This window comes from Setaria viridis, chromosome 9 (assembly GCF_005286985.2).
Source record: "Setaria viridis chromosome 9, Setaria_viridis_v4.0, whole genome shotgun sequence".
In the NCBI taxonomy this organism is placed as follows: domain Eukaryota; kingdom Viridiplantae; phylum Streptophyta; class Magnoliopsida; order Poales; family Poaceae; genus Setaria; species Setaria viridis.
The window spans coordinates 31,197,320-31,212,686 of NC_048271.2; the positions used below are offsets into that span (position 1 = coordinate 31,197,320).

At 40.3% G+C, this 15,367-nt stretch overlaps 2 pseudogenes; both read left to right on the forward strand.

Moving 5' to 3' along the window:
- Positions 1-311: 311 nt before the first annotated feature.
- LOC140221500 (uncharacterized) lies at positions 312-3,890 on the forward strand (annotated as a pseudogene).
- A 2,590-nt stretch (positions 3,891-6,480) lies between these two features.
- LOC140221173 (uncharacterized) lies at positions 6,481-10,966 on the forward strand (annotated as a pseudogene).
- The last annotated feature ends 4,401 nt before the right edge of the window (positions 10,967-15,367 follow it).

The following is a 15,367-nucleotide window of genomic DNA, read 5'->3' on the forward strand; positions in this document are numbered from 1 at the left end:
CGTCCACTCCGTCCCCTTCCCGCCACCCACCATTGGCACGCCATCCGTGGTACCAGTCCCCGCCATTGCTGCTGCCTCATCCCGCACGGCCACTGCCCGCCATTGCCGTCTTAGCATGAACGGTCTCGGGAGCACGACAGCGACAGCATCACAGGCTTGCGACCCTGCTGGTTCGAGGCATACCCTTTTCCCCACCTCAACAACGGCCTTGACAAAGGTATCTGTAATTTTTTTTAAGCTGTGTTGAGTGTTGCTTTTGAATTGGTGTAGATCGACTTGTTCATTTTGGTTGTTGTGCTATGGTTTAACAGATGGATCGATCTTGGGTGCATAAAAAATTATTTTCCCCTGACTATATTGCTGGTGTGAAAGAATTTATGAGCTTCATTCATGGAAAATTCAGTGACAATGTTGAAATTCTATGCCATGTGGTAGATGCCTTAATCAGAAATACCTATGTCAGGCTGGAGTGAAGAAGCACATATTGATGAATGGAATGGACAGTACTTATACTCGATGGATTCATCATGGAGAGAACTTGAATGTAGATTTTATTGATGATCCTATTCATGTGCATGATGTAGATGATTGTTCTGTACATGATGTAGAACTGATAGAGGATGACAACTATGGTGTTGATCCTTTAGAAGCGGTTTTAGGAGACCTACACACTGCAGAAGAACAAACAAGACATGATGGAGAAATTCAGGAAGGTAATGCAGAACCTCAGGAACAAGATTCATTTTTCAAAATGGCCATGAGAGAGGCAAAGCGTCAACTTTATCCTAGTTTTACCAAATTTTCAAGGTTCTTTTTTGTGGTAAGGCTGCTTCATATGAAGTCATTGTATAGGATAAGCAATTTTGCTTTTTCTGCAGTAATGAAGCTATTGGCTAAGGCATTCCCGGAATGCAATACACTCCCAAAATCATATAATGATGCAAAGAGTCTTTTAAAAGAATTAGGTCTCGGATATGAATCAATACATGTGTGCTACAATAATTGTGTGCTATTCAGAAATAAATATACCAAGTATGACAATTGCCCTGTTTGTGGTCTCTCAAGATGGAAAGACCCAGAAAGGAAGAAGATACCACAGAAAGTGTTGCGGCATTTTCCATTGGCACCTAGGTTAAAAAGGATGTTTGCAACCAAAGAAGCATCAGAAGAAGCACAATGGCACAAGTTAAAAAGGCAGCCTAGTGAGAAGAAAATGAGCCACCCAGCTGACGGCGAGGCATGGCAACATTTCGACCGAGTATATCTAGATTTTGCGAAAGATGCAAGAAACCTTAGACTTGGACTTGCTACTGATGGGTTCAATCCTTTTTCAGAACAGAACTCAAGATACAGCATGTGGCCTGTACTTGTTGTGCCATACAACCTTCCACCCTGGGCATGCATGCAGGAGTCAAACTTCATGATGGCTTTGCTTATTCCAGGACCTAAATCACCTGGGAAGGACTTTGATGTATTTTTAGAGCCTCTTATAGAAGATTTACTTTAGCTTTGGAAGGGTGTGCGTACTTATGATGCTAATACTCGTCAGACATTTAGCCTTCGTGCTGCAGTTCTGTGGTGCATCCATGACTACCCAGCTTTGAGTACTCTTTCAGGGCGTACCACAAAAGGCTATTTTGCATGTACTCATTGTGACAACCACCCTCTTTCATACAGACTAAGGAGCAAAATTGGGTATATTGGGCATTTTCAATTCCTTCCAAAAGGACATCATCTGCGGAGAAACAATGAGTTTGCTGGACTTCATGAAAGCAATGACCAACCAAGTCAATTCTCTATAGAAGAGCTACTGGCTGAACTGGAGAAAGTTAAAGATGTTAGACCTGGGAAGCAACAAGAATGTGGGAAGAGGCAACGTTCTGACATGGAAGGGGGTCATGTGCGATGGATTTGGAGCCGGATGGTTAGTTTATGGAAGTTACCATATTGGAAAAATTTGAAGTTGAGACATAATCTTGATGTTATGCATATTGAGAAAAACATTTGTGAGGCCCTCATTGGGACAATTCAGAACATAGCTGGGAAGACAAAGGATACAGCTAAAGCCAGACTTGATCTGAAAGATTTGGGAATTAGAGAGGGGCTGCAATTTAGAGAGGATGGTGAGATGCCTCATGCTCGATATACCTTGTCCACAAAACAAAAGGAGGCCTTTTGTAAATTTTTACATGAGGTGAAGTTTCCAGATGGATTTTCTTCCAATATCTCAAGATGTGTAAATTCTGATGGAACCAAGGTACAAGGGTTAAAAACACATGATTGTCACATTCTTTTGCAAAGAATCTTACTTGCTGCCATGAGAGGATTTTTGGACAAGGACATTTATGAAGCAATAGAGGAGTTAGGGAAGTTTTTCAGGGAATTATGCAGCAGAACACTTAACAAGGATGTATTGGCTGAAATGAAGAAAGAGATCCCTATTATTTTGGTGAAGCTTGAGAAAAATTTTCCCCCTGCTTTCTTTGATGTCATGATACACCTTGCTATCCATTTACCTGATGAGGCATTACTCCGAGGTCCTGTGCAATATGGTTGGATGTACCCAATTGAAAGGCGGTTGTACACTTTGAAGCGCTATGTGAGGAATAGGGCACGGCCAGAAGGCTCAATTGCCGAGGCATATATTGCTGATGAATGCCTGACATTTTGCTCTAAATACATGGATGATGTTGAAACAAGATTTAATCGGGAACCAAGGAATTTAGGTTTTTCTGATGAAGAGGCATACAATGTTGATGTTTTTGGGCATGGAGTTCGTTTTACTTCTGCATCTGAACTGAAATATGATGAAAATGACTTTGATCAAATGGTGTGGTATGTGCTTAACAACTGTAGTCAAGTTGAGAAATATGTGAAGTAAGTTGTAATTATTGTCTTATTTTTTTTGCCACCTTTGTGTTGCACATATGGTAACTTCTATTTTTTTTTTTGCAGAATGTTTAGAGATGAATTAGAGAGGGAAGGGGTGCCTAACATTGAAAGAACGATTCAGCTAAGATTTCAGGCTTGGTTCAGGAATCATGTTAGTTTACATCCATATATTTCTCGCTTTTTTTTTTCCTGAAATTCTAATGTGTATGTGTTGCATGTGCCAGATCGTTAGGTTGCGGGATACTCATGAAGAAGAGGTGGATGATGATATCTTTTCCTTGGCATGTGGTCCTGATTTTAGAGTCAAGAAATACACCTCACGCATAGTGAATGGTGTGAGGTTTAACATTGTTGATCGTGATAAGAATAAGAAAACGCAGAACAGTGGAGTAATGACAGAAGGTACACACAATGGTCAGTTCATTCTTTTTTTTGGAACCTTGAGAGAGATAATTCAGTTAGAATATCATTCTGATGAGAGGACAGTAGTTTTGTTTAAATGTGATTGGTTTAAACTTGATGGGAAGAGGACTGAACTTCAATATGATGGCTTCTTTAAAAGCATCAATGTTGGAAGTCTATGGTATAAGGATGATTCTTTAATCTTGGCCACTCAAGCTAGGAAGGTCTTCTATTTGGCAGACACCAAGTTGGGTAAAAATTGGCAAGTTGTGCAGACATATGACCATAGGCATCTTTACAATGTAAGGGAAACCGAGTCCGCACAATATAATGTTGCTGCATATGAAGAGGATGAATGCTGTGATGAGGATGGAAGGCGAGAATCAGTGATAGACATGGCATATGATATACCTTTGAATAGAAATGATGAACAAGGCCCTATCTTTGAAGCTGCTGAAATTGCTCGGTTGGTTCAAGAAAGCCACAAAGAAGGGCATCACACTGATGGTGAAGAGGAAGAAGATGACACACTTTTCGAGTATTGTAGCGATGATGAAGGAGGTGCTACAATTGATGTTGACGGTGATGATGAATAACTGCTACCAAAGGGTTGTGCTAGGTTTTTAAATTGATAGTGGTGAGCATTCTTGACACTTTTTTTTATGCAATCTTCATTTAAATTGAGAATTTGTAATAGGGACAGTTCAATCGGTTTATGTATTGCTTCTGTTCTATTTAATTGATTAAAAGTAACTGAGTTCTTTGCAGGCTGAAAGTCCACTAGACAATTTCCTGTTCTTTGTAAGCTGATTAGAAACCCATTGTTAGCTAACCATTAGTTAGTTTTGTTCCATTCATCTCCATGTTTAGGATGTTCTTTGCAGGCTGTTCTTTGCAGGCATGCTGTTCTGGTTGAGCTATTCCTAACAATTTGTGACAGTTTGCTTATGTTCCTATCAATTTTTTGTTCTTTGCAGGCTGTTCTTTGCAAGCATGCCCAACCAAGTTTAGGATGTTTAAGAAGGCTGGTTGTTGCGGCTAATGATGTAACTGATAAGTCTCCCATTAATTATGTCCTTGCAAAATCAGTGTTTGAATATTTGGTAGGGTATGTCCTATGTTATTTGAAATTTCCCAGTGAGGCTATTCATGCCCATGTAAGGTATGTCAGCGTTGTTATGTTGTAAAGAGAAGCTGGAACAGTCCCCGACAGGTTGTTGAAACTCAGGTCTAATTGTTCTATTGTAGGAATAATGCTTAAACTCGATGGAATGGCTCCTTTGGTGCTGTTTTCTCGTACTTCAATTGCAAACTTGAGTTGCACTCTGTGTACATAGATTCTGCGATGCTAAAAGATTAATTTTTGAATTTGCATACATAGCATTCCATACATATGCTAAAGTTTGAAAGCAGTATGTTTACTAACTTGAGATGTCCAAGTAGACTCGTTATTAGTCAAAAGTAAATTTTAGATCCCTAACAAAAGAATACACGTGATTAGCTCAATGGTTGTGCTCTTTGTTGGGACAGGGTAGGCCGCGGTTTGACTCCGCGATGGAGCAAGATTTTTTTTATTTCCCTACTTTTAAAGGACAAAGATGCAAAAAGAAGCCGACCGCAGGGATCGAACCCGCGACCTTAGTCAAGGAAGAGTGCAGGAAGTACCACTGAACCACTACTACACTTGCGTTGAAATGAAGATGGTTTATTTTATATACAAAATTTCTAGTGGACATCTCGCGACCATGTGGCGGCACCGGGTTGGTTGAGTTGCTTCAACCTGGACTACGTGGCACGCTGAGGTTGCTCCCTGTAGTAGGTTTTTTCTTTTTAATCTATACTTAGAACTTGTAACTAGTATTTCTCGGTCATAGTAACTTCAAATTTGTTGGGTTTTTTTTCTAAATTTTTGCAAAATCATGAAATTTCATGTAATCTTAGTTGTTTGCATACTACATTACAAAATCGATATTTTATGTATCATTTTTATATAGCTTCTTTTCTTCCACCAAAAAAAGTAGATAAAACATGTTTTTTGCATAACAATTGGTAACATAACTTCATATTTACTAATTTCATGGTAAATATAATGTTCTATCCAATTTTGAGGTGAATACAAGTTCGAACATGTAAAGTGCTACTTAAATCTTAAAGTTTGACTTGAGTTACTATGAACTATGTGAGATATGTCTCCATTTGTGAACAATGTTTGCTCCAACTTTATCAAAATAGTTAATTTTTTACAAGCTTAATTATAAACCAAAAATAAGATGCCACATCAATTTGTAGAATTTTTAGAACAAATTTAGATATTTTGTAATTATTACATGCTAATTTGGAGATAAAATTTTGAATTGTCTCTAGAAGACAACATAATTTGTCTCCATCTCCAGTACATGGTCTGTAATGGAATTTATGAACCTAAAAAATTTTTTTGTGCAATTTTTGGAATCTTAATGGAGGGACATAGTTCAACTTATTATTACTTTCAATGAAACATTAAAAGTCAATTAATTGATAGAAAATACCAAATCTACTTAGAAATTATTGAAACTCCTACATGATAACTTATATATGTTGCCTACTACATGAGAAAAATGTATTCATCGTATTTAATATAGTTTATGTACAAGTTGGTTCACAAAAGTACCTTAATTTTGAATTTTAAAAAAATTGCTTAACATAAGGCGCTGGGCTGAATTTAGTTGGCCACCTCGCCTCCTTCTTCGGTCCAATGGCGCCAGCCCAAAATTTTTCGCAGAGCCAATTGATGCTAATACCCTCCTCCTTCAAAAATCCCACATTTTTTTAGGGTATCTCGATAATCTCCTCCTCCTACCACCTGCGCCCTAAATCTAATCCTACACCTGCACCCACTAGGCCACCACACAGACCTCTCCCAGTTTCTCTCTCCCACTGCCGACCGCATCACCTCGGCCGCCGCCGTCGCACCCCCATCTCCTCCTCCGCCGACCGCCTCGCCCCATCTCCTCCTCCGCCGACCACCTCGCCCCATCTCCTCCTCCACCGACTGCCTCGCCCCATCTCCTCCTCCACCGACCGCCGTGCCCTCATCTCCTCCCTTCACCTCCATGGGCGCGGCGGACACGACTCCTAGCCAAACCCTAGCCGCCACCACATATGCCACTACGACGTTGCAAGCCAAGCCCTAGCCGCCAACCAACCATGCCGATGAAGGGTCAGCCCAAGAAAACAAAAGGACTTGGGATGCTAGGTATATGTGCTCATGTCCACATTGGTTGCTTAGTAGTGCTATCTGTGACATGGTGCAGGCATTCCTAATTCTTCTTTCTGCAGTAGAACTAGTAATCTATAAATGCTCATGTCCAAGTTTAAGTTATGGTTATTTATTATTCTGTTAAGAACCTTACTACACGTGTTTGTTAATCGCTTCTTGTGTGTAGTAAATGGCTGAAGATTATCCTTAAGTTAGTTGTTCTTATGTGGATAGGCTCTTGTTATAGAACTTAATCAGTTGGAATTTGGCAGCACTAGCTTTCCCCTTTTCTCTAACAGTGTTTGCTCAGCAAGTTTTGTTTCTACTGATATTTTAATGTCAATGCTTATTGTGCTCTAGATATATGTCAATGAGTGCTACAATATTTTTGAGTGCTGCAATATGCTTAAAATATGTGCTCTAGTTTGTATGTGCCATAATAAAATTTGCAGTTTTTTCATCCATTATCTGGTAATTCATCTAGTTTCCCCATCTACCTGTCATCCACAGTTTTTTCATCCATTATCTGGTTGTGCAGCCCCCTCATGTCTTCATATTGTGGGCATGCTAGTTCAGCCTAGACGAATTAGCAGGGTACTTGGGCTTTATTTTTTACATTCAGTCCTATGTATTATTTGGACAGATATATGCTTGTGGAACATAATATTAGGCTCCGACAATGCATAATATTTGGACTGATCATTTTTAATCTCTTGTTACATTACATCTTCCTAGCACCGCTCCATCCGTATGAAGAGTTGCACTTCCGACAATGCATGAGGAACAGTGCAAGGCTGGAGCAACTTGGTCTTCTTCCTTACAATCCCATTCATGCAAGCAGAACAACAAATTCTCAAGACAAGAACAAGACAAAACGGTGAAATAGAGAAGATTCTGGATTTGACTATGAACAAGATTTGTTTGATGATGACATTGCTAAGGTGATAATTCTTCCATCTTGTCAGGGCTTATATTGCTATCTTTTTGGTAATGCAATATAATTATCTAGAAATTTTATTCACTAATCCAGGCTTCCATTTCTACCAGGGATCAGATGCACCACCTAATAGAGTCACGTTTCGCTCTCATAAGAGAGTTTATGCATCAGTTGCCCCAACTACTACAAAACCAAAGTCAAACAGACGCATTTCTCAGCCTGATGCAAGTCTTGCACCAAGTGACATCCATGTGCCACCTCCACAGGCTAGTCTTGCACCAAGTGACAACCATGTGCCACCTCCATCACACCCTGATGTGAGCCAAGCTGTTGAACCGGCTGTTGCCATTCTGCAAGTTGATGCTCAAGGCTAGTTCTACTACCATGTTTTTTCTTCCTATTACCTTCGATTTCCTGATGAATGCACTCTTACTTCCTGCTATTTTTTAGATGATGGAGCTGATGTCATTCTACCAGGTGATGGTCACAACAATTTGCCAAATGAAGGTGAGCCTTTCTAACTATCATTCAAATGCCTTTGATTGCATGGTGAATGTGTTCTTATTGCCTACCATTTTTAGATGGTTTTGACTTGTATGATGACAACAACACCATGGCTGACACAACTGATGTCATTGCCCAACCTGTTGCTGGCAACCCAAGGACCAATGAAGGTGTTTGTTTGTCTACCATGTTTTGCCATATTCGATATTGCATTACAACTTTGGTTGGTGTATGCTAATTGCATTTTCAATGACCATTTACAACTAGGACAACAGGAGCAAAGGAAGCGAGGAGTTAATATGGGACATGGTCTCCATAGGATGAACCGATCTCATCGGGGCAAGCTGCCAATTGTCATACCTGAAGGGAATATCAGGCCCCTGGTACCTCTTGTTGCTGCGAAGTTTGCAAGTGAATGCAACATTGCGGTCAGGAACCATGTGCCTGTGCTCACGCACTGGAAGGAGTACAGGAGACGCTCTGCAGTGATTGATACTTTTTTGGGAATACTTCGTATAAGTACATTCTCCAAGGCCTTTCCCCATCTCCCTGTTTTGAACCATGCATGCATACTACCCTGCTGCCTAGTACATGAAAACATGCATTATTATAAGCATAAACAGATGTTGTATAGTAATTTTATTGCCATTTACAGATTTGATTTGCTCCTTGCATGGTTTGATCCTATAGGATCTGTTCATAAATGTCTTGAAAGCTATTCATTTTATCAGATATTAGATTTCTTATATATGTTCTTCTATCTGAATAGGCAAAGTTCAACATTGACACAAATGATGATGTGGTTAAACACCGTTGCCTTGAAATGATGAAGTTTGCAGTTCGCCAACAACGACACAAGCTGAAGCAACAATATTTTGATCCTTTTCCATTGCATTTGGTTCCAAAGACTTCTCCTGTGAAATCAACAAGTAATGAAGAATGGATTGAGCTTGTGGAATTATGGAAGACTCCCAAAAAATGGTATTTTTTGCCCAAAAACCTACTCTTGCCCTGTACATGATACTTTGCCACTTGTCTAACATGTATTCTATATGTGATGTAGGAGGTATGCCAGAAGAACAAAGACAATCGAGGCAACGTTTCCTTACATCAAACAACTGGCTCCCGTAGCTACCCGATTTTTGTAGAAAATATGGTAAGTTTGCCATGTCGATGTTCTGTCATATTTATTAGATATGTACAATTGTACTCTCCCTCTCTCTTTTGTACTTCCAGCCTATACAGCTTCCTATTGTACTATCAGCCTATTGTCATCTATACATGAAAGGTCACCCCCCTCCTCTCAGGGTGTGGTGTATTGCCTAAACATTCAATAATGTTGATTGCATATCCATTCTGTCATGCTGCTCTATCATATTTTAGCAAATGATGTTCTTGCTACAGTTTATTAGTACTTGCTGTAGATCATTAATTCTTGCTGCATATTATTAGTTCTTGGTAGTAACTGCATAGATCAGTTTGTATAACTACAGATTATTAGTTCTTGCTGTAGATCATTAGTTCTTGCTGCAGATTATTTTCCATAATGATATGCGTACATTCTTGCTTGATGTGGCAAGACCATTCACTTATTTTACTAGAAACTGGGCTTGTCAAACATCAGTGTGTCTAAACAAGTTCCTGAACCATTGACTAGTATATAATTGACTTGATTGCTTTGTGGTTATACAAAATGGAGTAAACTAGTCTTACTGGTCTGGTAGCAGCATCTCTTAGTGTGCTGCTATGTAGTTCTAGGTTGGCACAAGGAGGTACATGTGACATCGACTAATTGCACTTAACACATACCCTACATCTAATCTCCATTAAGAACTGACCCCAGACTACTTGCCTTGTGGGCAGAATAATTTCTACTGCTGAAATCCAATAAATTCCATTGCTGCATATGCATAGTCTTAACTCTTGTACTAACCTGTTTGAGGCACATGGGTGTGTGGCCACGTGGGCGGATGTTGAGACACGGTGAGTTTTCTTGCTGATTTGATATGGTGACTGCATGGTGAATCTACATCAGGATTGTTCATTTGGTTACCTTCCGTGAGTTGTGGAATTTCTACTAATTGTGTTAAGTTCAGTTCCGTAGCAGTAAGCTCTCATGTTCTATTTATATCATTGCATGCAAGCTACCAGTTTATCTCTGCTAATGATGTTAAGTTCAGTTCAATAGCAGTAAATACTGATTTTGAAGAATAGATGGCTATCTCAACTTTGGCTATTCATGTTGATGCTATGCTTCTGTACTGCCTTTTGTTTTGTGCTCAGATTTGATATAGGTATATTCCTATGTTCATCATGGATTTGAGTTGATGCTGGCAGATGTCTTGAACAACTACATTTGTTTGCCATATGCATTATTCATGTTTTACATTGCTGTAGTGCATTATTCATTATACACATCCTGAAGCACACACACTAAATTTTTCAGGAAGATGAGTACGAGGATAAGGAACCTGATGCGTTTGATTTGTTCAAAGCGTGCCACTTCAGCAAGAAAAGGAAAGGCTTTATGCCTGTTGTGCAATCGGTTATTGTAAGTCTACTCCCTAATGGTGCCATTTTCATTTGGATATTTTAAACTACCCCATGATCTTGAATCATGTTAGCTGCTTGCTTGCTAGACTGAAATGGAAAACCAATTGGCTGCACAACCTAAAGAAGGTGAAGAACCCAAGTCTGCGGCTCAGGTTGTAGCTGGTGTGCTTGAGCAGAACAACAAAAAGAGTGTGTTCCTTCGCAATGTGGGAATGCAGACTAAGCGACCAAGGTTGAGTGCACAACTGGAAATGAAGAAGAGGGAAAATGCTGAGCTTCAATAGATTGTCAGCAACCAGCACGCACAAATGGAAGACTTGTCAAAGCAACTGCATGAAACTGAGCAGACAAGGATAAGGGACAAAGAGGAGATGAGCAAGAAGCAAGCTGAGTTGGAGGCCAAGCTTCAGCCTATTCTGGGTCAAAATCGACCAAGCTAACTGTTGGTGCTATTGGTTTTTGGTTTTTGGTAGCTGCTTTTTTATTCTAACTGTTTATGCAAACTGTATGCTGAGTTGTATGCTGTTTTTGTACCTTCTGTTCATGCTTTTTGGTACCTTCTGTTCATGCTAACTGTTTCTAGAAGCAAACTGTATGCTATCTGTTATATTTTGGTTGATGGGTTGATATAATTTGCTATGTATTATGGGCTGAAATGATCATTGTGATATATGGGCTTAGATTGAATTTGTGGGCTGAAATCGTCATTGTGATATCTGTGGGCTGAAATGGTCATTGTGATATTTGTGGGCTGAAAAATGGCCCAATTGAGTGGCCCAGTTCTAAAATGGGCCGTGAATGCCACATCATCTGCCATGTTAGCGTCCACGTCATCTGCAACGTTAGTGTCCACATCATCTGTCATGTCACTGTGAATGCCACAATATCATCCATGTCACATGTCCACATCAACGTTCACGTCGTTGTCCACATCATCATCCACGTCAGCGTCCACATCACACGTCCACATCACTAGTCACAGCCACGTTGGCTGCCACGTGGCAACAATCTGTGACATTCATTTTTGTCACAAAACATTGGGCCTGGGCTGGGCTACACGGGCCTGAGGGTGGTTTGTGACAGTTTAAAATCGTCATAGATTGTGCTAATCTATGACGAAAATGAAGGGAGCGAAGATAACGTCACCTGCGTTAATCTATGACGCTCAATACACGACGTTATAAAAAATCGTCACAGATGCTGCTTTATGACGATTTTTCAGCAATCTGTGACAGATTTGGTTCATCATAGATTAACAGGTTTCTTGTAGTGCGATTCCCAACTGTAGCTTTTAGCTTGCCGCATCGGCCAATCTTTTCCTCCCTTGACGCCAATTCAAAACACGTGTCAAAATCCGGCGTCAACACCTATTAACTAACTAGTTATTGGAAAACATTTATTTGGGGAGCGTTGGAGATGCTCAGTTAGGTATCACTGCTAGAGAACTCGGTATTAGTCCCGGTTGGTAGGGTGCATATCTCCCAAAAATGATCCGTGATTAATCAGTCAAGATAAAAGGGGGAGGTCTTCTGTCCCGGGTCCCTCAACCAGGATATAAGACCCCTTTTAGTTCCGGTTGGTAATCCAATCGGGATAAAACGGTCGCCGCGCCAGGGGCTGCCTCCCGCCCCTTTTATCCTAGTTGGTAATACCAACCAACTAGGACTAAATGGTTTTGCAAAAAAAATTGCAAAACTAAAAATACCGGGGGGTCCCTAGGAGGCCCCCCACATGCGCACGTTCATGGGATTCGAACCCATGACCTCAAGCCTCGCACATAGCTTCCTTGCCATCCCACCTACACACCACATCTGCCTATATTGGGGATGCTATCGTTTTGTATTAACTCATGGAGGACCCTTTAATCCAGGTTGGTAACACCAACCGGGATTAAAGAAGGTCTTTAATCCCGGTTGGTAATACCATCCAGGATAAAAAGGTTCGAGGGATTTAGTCCTTTCCCAGCCACACATGGGGACTCTTTTTATCCCTGTTGGAAACACCAACCGGGATAAAAAGGGTCCGAGGGCTTTATTCTTTTTTCAGCCACCCGTGGGGACCCTTTTATCCCGGTTGGAGTTTCCAACCGGAACTAAAGGACCTCCTTTTATCCCGGTTGCTTTAGTCCCGGGTGGTATTACCAACCTTTAGTCCCGGTTGATCTTACCAACCAGGACTAAAGGGTCTCCCATGTGTGCTTGAATTTTTCAACCGGGACTAAAGAATCCCCACGGGTGGCTGATTTTTGAACTGGAACTAAAAGGTCCCCTTTAGTCCCGATTGCAAATACCAACCGGGAGTAAATTCTAGCCTACCGTGGTGCACAAATTAAACCGGGACTAAAGAGGGAGGATCGAAAGTCAGTTCTCTAGTAGTGTATGTTGATTTTATATGGACCACGAACGTATGAATGGAGAAGGCCAAATGCAAACTAAACAGAAGATGCCGAGTAGTGATGTGAGAGCTTATACGTACTGATGCTGAGGTGGTTGCCAACATGCTGGACTCACGTCTATATATAGTTATTACAAAACTAGAAAACGGCTATGCAAACAAATATAATGAACTCTTATGAATCTAGGCACAAGGAAGAATATTAAAAAGTGAATATTACAAAGAGACTAATGTCACACCCTGAATTTTTTAATTTCAGGATGTGATTAAAAAAATAATTAAACCGTGATTTTCTCATAATTTTAAAAAAAATTCAACATTTATTTTCTTGACAGAAAATGTAGTATAGGAAAAACAATGGATTGTTTTGCTAAATTAAATAGTGTTGTTCTGTGTGTGTTGCATTCTTGCTAATGCAATCTAGTGTTTCATGAGTGCAAAAAGTTTTAAAATATGTTTAGACGATGATTAGGTTCCTCTAAGAATTTCCAAATTTTTCTGGGATTTATTCTAATTTTTTTCTAGAGCTAAATCCAAATTTTGGAAAGTTCTAGAATCCTTTTCATGAGCTCCAAGTATTTTATTTGGACTCCTCGTGTCCTAAACTATCTCTAGGATTTTTCCTGGAATTTTTGGGATTTTTTGTGAATTAAATGAATTATCTAGATTACTTTGGATTTTTCTTTCATGGGAAATAGAAATCCTTTTCGTCTGGGCCGAGCCTTGGGCCCGACCCTCTCCGACCTAGCCCAGCAGGCCCAGCAGCCGCACAGCTACAACTACTGTGCACGGTAGCGCCACCGCCGCCTTCTCCTAGGCGTGCGCACCACGTAGGTCGAGGCCCCGCGCCCTATAAATAGCGCGCAGCCGAGCCCAGCGCGTCCTCCGGCTGCCGCCGCCACCTCGTGCCCTCACCTGCGCAAGCACCGCCGCCAACCAATGAAGCCCGGGCAGAGCGCCGCCACTGGGCTTGGCAGCTCAATTCGTCGCATCGAGGTACTACTAGAGCCGGCCAATGCCACCAGGAGCATCACGACGTCAAGCCTCATGCTTTCCGCCAGTTGTCATCGTCGATTCGCTGCCGCACAACCTCGTTCCCATGAAGATCAAGCCAGCCGCCGTCTTCCACCGCCACCGGGCCGAATTCCAGTTGGAATCCGTCCACCCCACCGCCGGTGAGCACATCCACAATCTCCCCTTGACCTCCTCTGTCTACCGCGCCGCTTCCCCCTCACCATAGCTGGCCAGAGCACCACCTATTTTGGATGGCTGAGTCGTCATACGCCATGGGAGCAAGATCCCAGAGCTTTTCAAGTTAGCCCCTATGCTTTTGCAAGTAGACCCTCGAGCTAATCTATAATATCTAGCCGATTCTTTGTGTCTTGGTAGGTTTATATAATGATCCTAAACCTTTTAAATCCTTTTAACCTAACCCTAGCCGAGACCCTTTATGGATCTAACCCTAGGTTCCAGCCTATGTGAGCACTATTCCGTGTGTCTCGGGAATCTTCCTTGCTAGCCCATGTTATCCAGGGTTAATCACGAGACCCCTGCAGCTTGTTTAGCTCATAGATTTCACATTTTAGCTCCCTTTAACCTTGTTCTTGTTGTGTTACATTCATATCAACTTAAACTACATGTTAGAAGCAAGGTTAATCATATCCTGTGTTTTGAAATTTATGTAAAAATATTAATATGATTATTAGTTGTTTATACACTTGTTTTCTAATTAAAAGCTATTTAGACTTTACCTCGCTTTCATAAGTAAATGTTAATTTGATTAATACCTATTAAACTAGTTTTATTAATAAAATCTAATTATGTGCTACACCATGGTTGTTCATAAGTAAACTCAATTTGATTAATGCTTATTCAATTTATTTTAGAAATAAAAGCTACATAAGTTATATCTCGAGTTTTCATAATTAAATGTTAATTTGACTAATATGAATATAAATGTGTTTTTAATTATATTTGGTTAGTTCAACCCGAATCATAAAGTTAATGCTCAAATGCTTTTACATGCTCCTTTTAAAATCAAATGTTTAATTTGCTTAAAATTGTACTTAAATATTTATAAATAAAATTTGACTAAGCTTTACATCATCTTTTTATATGTAAATATGACTTGATTAATTCAAACTAAGGATGTTTCTTTGAAATATCTTTGCATTATTTTTCTCAACTAAAATAAATGAAGGATGTAGCTCTTATCGTTTCTTTTATAATCCGAATCTCTCGATAGTTGTACCTTTTCAACCTTAGTTCCTTGCGTTCGCATGATCCTAGAATCAAGCCATATCCTTTAGTGCATTCTTTTAAAGTCTTTCTTTGATTGGTGTATTGTTCTTAGTTGTACTTGTTTGTTTGTATGCTTGTGCTGGTGATTGCTTCGAGTAGAAGGATTGTTGTTTGAAAGCTTTGAAGATTAAGAGTTTCAAGGGAGC